Genomic DNA, 6,000 nt, shown 5'->3' with positions numbered 1-6,000 from the left:
AAATTGTTGCCAAGTTCATAAAGATGAAGTCAAGAACAGAAACAAATCTGAATTTCAATCATTTGTATTTTTGCAATTGCAAAACATTGAAATTAAACTTACTATTATTACTATTTACTGTATGTTTTAAAAGCGGTATTTTATTTGCAGAATGAAACTACCATCAAACAATTAACTGATTTATTATATTACTTTGTTATATTCAATTATATTTGTGTTTACACATTGTGTAAATAATATATACTCAGTTATGAAATGCTAAGTAATTTACTTTAATTTACCTAGTACCTGTAGTAAACTTCTAGTTTTCTTTGTCATCATTTACCATTAATTATGAAATTCATTAAAACAAATATACATATACTGTGGTGGGCTGGCTCCCTGCCCGGGGTTTGTTTCCTGCCTTGCACCCTTTGTTGGCTGAGATTGGCTCCAGCAGACCCCCGTGACCATGTAGTTAGGATATAGTGGGTTGGATAATGGATGGATGGCAAATATACATATTGTAACAACCCGGCAGCAAGCGCTGGCGGAGTGACGCCTCATGGGTAATTTATGTAAATAGTTTGCGGGGAAATTATGGGTAATTTTATAAAAAGCTTATTGTATGTCGGAATTTACGTATTGTCATTTGTGTTGTAAATAATGGTGTGTTTGTATTTAATTGGTTGGGTGGGTTTGGGTTATCGCCGTCCGGGGGTTATTTATTTTGTAAAAAGTACCAATTTATTGAAATGTGTCTTCGTGCTTGACCTTGGCAATGGCCGCGCAATAATGTTGAGCTTTTGTTTCTGACTATCTTCTGTAATAAAAAGATACAACAGGACAGAGCTGGTTTATTGCTAAGATTTTATCTAAGCAAACTACCGAGACACTCGGAGTCGTGCGGTGTATGGGGCACGAGTGTTCTCTTTCTTAAAGAGCTGGGTGCAGTTGCGTGCATGACGCTGGCAAGCCGCTAGCCGACAGCTTCGAGAGGTGCTCGGCAGAGTTCGGCTCGAAATCTTAAAGACTCCTCCACGGGTCGCTACATTGGTGTCAGAAGTGGGAGACCAGGCTGTTTAGAAGACGCCGTCATGGAACAGAGTCTTGAAGAAATAGAGCGTGCCATCTCGGAAAATAGCGTTATGTTGGAGCGCCTGATCAGCAGAACTGCACGGAGAAAAAGGACAAACTGGCCTGAGGGTGCCAGTATTCCCCGGACAGTGTTGCGATCTTCTAGGCACGGCCGGAATGAACCTGTAGCTGCCGCGACACCCCAAATCACCAGTCGGCCGGTCCTCCCCACACGGTCACCCGCTAAGCTGCCACGATACAGCGGGTTGGCGCCCTGGAGCCATACCTTGCACAAGTGGATCTGGCTGCTCTTCACAATGGTTGGAGCTGCGAGGAAGCTGCAACACACTTGGCCCTTGCCTTGGAGGGTCCCGCACTTCAGGTACTCATCGACCTGCCGCCTGAGGAGTGTCGTGATCTTCAGGCCCTCACCGATGCTCTCACCCGTCGCTTTGGACAGAGAACCTCAGCGGAACACAGCAGGGAGGAGCTGACAAACCGACATCGGCGTGAAGGTGAGAGTGTGGGAGCATTTGCAGCTGACATCAGGGTCTATGTACGGAAAGGTTACCCTACTTTCTCGACAGCAGCAAGGGAAGAACTCAGTCTTCATGCTTTCCTGCGGGCCTTGCACCAGAGCGTCTTCGTCAGCATGTCTGTCTGTCGTGCCCAGACATTTGAGCGAGGCACTACGGGAGGCTGAACGGGCTGAAGAGGTACTACAGTTTGGGTCTCCGGCACGTCAATCATCACGCCCAAGCCGGCTATCGAGAGCAGTTGAGCGAGTGGTAGAAAGGGACCAGCCTGAGGGTGTGGAGGTCAGTCGCGCCCAGCCATCATCAATTCCCCGACAGAGACAAAGATCGGACCGCTGTTTCCGATGCGGAGAACCAGGGCATTTTGCCAGGGACTGCCCTGCTCCAAGTCCCCTGCCTCGTACAACATCACCTTCGGGAAACGACTTCGGAGTGAGGCCGTGAGGGACCCTCGCTCCAATTTTCAGCATCCCTCCGCAATGACTGCCCTAAAGTGGGGCTGTGGGTTTTCAGGTGGACTATACCTAGACTGCATTATAGACGGACGGCCATGCAGTGCCTTAGTGGACACGGGTCCACTATTTGTCTATTACAGAGAGGAGTGTTGCCCGAAACAGCTGGTCCTCTTCCAAAAGACTGGACTCCTTCTAACATCGAACTGCGCACGGTTACGGGTGAGCGGACAAAAATGCCGGAAAGAAACTATTGACTGTAGTAGTAGGGACGAGCCAGCCCAGCCACGAATTCTGGCTCGTGGACATTAAAGACAAATGCATAATTGGGTTAGACTTGCTGGCCCACTGGGGAGCATGTGTTGATGTGTCCAGGGCCATCCTCTGCGTAGGTAATGAGCCTGTGTCGCCCAATCGGGCTGGAATCATCCTGGAAGGGCTGTTAGCTTGGATTTGCCTGGACACCACGGCTCACCGGCTCCCGACCGTTGTTCGGAAGATGCAGGGACTGAAGAGGACCCCCAGGAGAGTATTGCAGCTCAGACCAGTGCTCCCCAACGGTTTTCCTCACACGACCACCCATCCACTGAGGCGGTTGCTGCTGTGGAGGAATTGGGCCATCGAAGTGGTGAACAGCTGAGCACGCCACAGCAGGAGCAACTCCAGAAAGTATTGAGCGACTTTGTGGACATTTTGCGGCTCGAGAAGAGGACTGCACCAGAACCTCGTTAGTCAAACACCACATTGACACTGGCCACGCCGCCCCATTCGGTTGCGCCCCACGATTGCCTCTTGCAAAACGCCAAGCTGCGAAGAATTGATTCGCGAGATGGTAACCAACGACATCATTGAGCCTTCGGACAGTCCTGGGCGCACCCATGGTCATGGTGCGGAAGAAAGCGGGGTTGGCGCCTTGTGTGGACTTTCGAAATTAAATGCAGTCACTCGAAAAGACTCTTACCCATTGCCTCGCATCGATGATGCATTGGACTATGTGGCTGGATCCCGTTGGTTCAGCACTTTGGACTTGCGCAGTGGATATTGGCAGGTAGAACTGGCAGCAGAGGACCGACCCAAAACTGCATTCACCATCGGACAAGGGCTGTGGCAGTTTAAGGTAATGCCGTTTGGACTTTGTAATGCGCCGGCCACGTTTGAAAGACTAATGGAGCGGGTCCTAAAAGACATTCCCCGAACCCGTTGTGTGGTCTATTTAGATGACCTGCTGATTCATGCCAGAGACTTTGACCAGGCGGTGCACAATTTAAGGGAGGTCCTGACCGCCATTCAGTAGCGCCGGGTTGCGGTTAAACCCTGAGAAATGCAATCTTCTCGCCCGACAGACTCAGTTTCTAGGGCACGTAATCAGCGAGTGGGGTGGCTACAGACCCGAAGGTGACTGCCGTGAGCAACTGGCCCCACCAGCCAATATCACTGAACTGCGGAGCTTTTGGGTTTAGCCTCCTACTACCGAAGATTCAGTAAAAACTTTGCGACCATTGCCAGCCCTTTGCACCGACTAACGAGTAAGGGCCAACAGTTTGGGTGGACGGAGGACTGCACAGCCGCCTTCCAACAGTTAAAGGCTGCCCTCGTCAGCGCCTGTCCTGGCGTACCCTGACCCCAACCAACCTTTTGTGGTGGACACTGGCGCTAGCAATGTGGGGATTGGGGCCGTGCTCTCACAGAAGGGGGAGGCTGGAGAAAGAGTGATAGCTTATTACAGCTGCAGCCTCAGTCGACGGAGAGGAATTACTGTGTCACTCGGCGGGAACTGTTGGCAGTGATCCTAGCGTGCGGCACTTTCGGCCCTACCTATTGGGCACTAGGTTCACACTGCGGACTGACCATGCTAGCCTCACCTGGATGTTGAATTTCAGGCAACCAGAGGGCCAGGTGGCAAGGTGGATGGAGATTCTACAAGAATATGACTTTGAGATACAGCACCGACCGGGACGGCAGCATGCCAACGCTGATGCCCTCTCCAGGCGTCCATGCCTCAGCAATGAATGTCGATATTGCCGCCGACAGGAAGAAAGGGGGCTGGGGCCATCGTCCGCATCCGCAAGGATAGATGACACTGTTGGAGTAGGGGAGCCGTACACTATTGACCAATTGAGGCAGTTACAGGCGAACGATCAAGCACTAGAAAAGGTAAAGGGCTGGTTGGAGACACAAGAACGTCCCGACTGGCAAACCGTGTCGTCACAGGGGCCTGAACTCAAAATACTCCACTCTCAGTTGGGCAACTTGGAGTTGCACGATGGCGTAATCTACAGGCGGTGGCACGCACCCGGGGGAGGAATTGACCGGCTACAACTACTGGTTCCCCAGGCTTTGCGCCGAGGTCCTTCGATGGGTCCACGGAGCGGCTGGATCCGGACATTACGGGAACGCTAAGACAGTGCGTCGACTACGGCAGCGGTTTTATTGGCCGGGTGTCGGCAAGACGCAGAGCTACGTCCACTGCTGTGACGTCTGCACTGCACAAAAAGGACCTGGTCAACGTTCTCACGCGCCATTGCAACGATACCTGGTCGGGGCACCCATGGAGAGAATTGGCGTGGACATACTGGGTCCTTTTCCTGTAACGGAAGCCGGAAATCGCTACGTTTTGGTAGCAATGGACTACTTTACCAAATGGCCAGAGGCGTATGCAGTTCCGGATCAGAGTGCCCCACAGCTGCCCAAAACTCGTGGATGAAATGTTCACTCGATTTGGAGTTCGGACGAGCTCCACAGCGATCAGGGCGGAACTTTGAGAGCCGTTTGTTCAGGGAGGTGTGTCAGCGACTGGGGTGAAAAGACCGGACCACCCCTTCACCCACAAAGTGATGGATTGGTCGAGCGATTTAATCGCACCCTGGCCACTCAACTGGCAATTCTGACCAGTCAACACCAGCGGGACTGGGACCAACATTTGCCTTTGGTCCTATGGGCATATCGGACAGCAGTGCAGGAGTCGAGCCAATGCACGCCAGCGGGGCTGATGTTTGGAAGGGAACTTGCGCCGGTGGATTTAGTGTTTGGCTCACCCCCTGAGCCTGAGATTATTGGTGGGCCCGAAATGGATTATTTTAGACGGCTAAAAGAGCGGCTGGACACCGTTCATCGACTGGCCAGGGAGGCCCTGGAGGGAGCTGGAGCACGCCAAAACGGGCTTATGACTCGCGGGCTCATGGCCCGGCACGCTGAAGCCAGGGGACAAAGTGTGGGTATTTTGCCCGCAACGGAAACGGGGATTGTCCCCAAAACTAGCCCACCATTGGCAAGGACCGGGAGAAATATTGGACAAAATATCGGAGGTAGTTTTCGAGTCGAATGCCTGGGCGAGGCAGACGGGTGGTGCTGCACAAGGACCGTTTAGCACCATACCACCCACTGGCCCCAGAGCAACAACAACTCGAAAATATAAGCGGTTCTCCAACCTCCACCCCCGGCACCGAGTCAGACATTGACAGGACTGAGCCCGACACAGTGATGGCACCTCCGGCAGGACAAAGCGTGTCCGTCGGCGGCCAGGACATTTACGTGATTTTATCTGTGATGAGTAGGGTTGTGGGGACACTAACCCTCTTAGGAGGGGGCTGTGTAACAACCCGGCAGCAAGCGCTGGCGGAGTGACGCCTCATGGGTAATTTATGTAAATAGTTTGGGGAAATTATGGGTAATTTTATAAAAAGCTTATTGTATGTCGGAATTTACGTATTGTCATTTGTGTTGTAAATAATGGTGTGTTTGTATTTAATTGGTTGGGTGGGTTTGGGTTATCGCCGTCCGGGGGTTATTTATTTTGTAAAAAGTACCAATTTATTGAAATGTGTCTTCGTGCTTGACCTTGGCAATGGCCGCGCAATAATGTTGAGCTTTTGTTTCTGACTATCTTCTGTAATAAAAGATACAACAGGACAGAGCTGTTTATTGCTAAGATTTTATCTAAGCAAACTACCGAGACA

The sequence above is a fragment of the Polypterus senegalus genome, chromosome 9 (genome assembly GCF_016835505.1).
Source record: "Polypterus senegalus isolate Bchr_013 chromosome 9, ASM1683550v1, whole genome shotgun sequence".
NCBI classification, from domain to species: Eukaryota; Metazoa; Chordata; class Cladistia; order Polypteriformes; family Polypteridae; genus Polypterus; species Polypterus senegalus.
Note: the sequence above shows the minus strand (reverse complement) of the source record.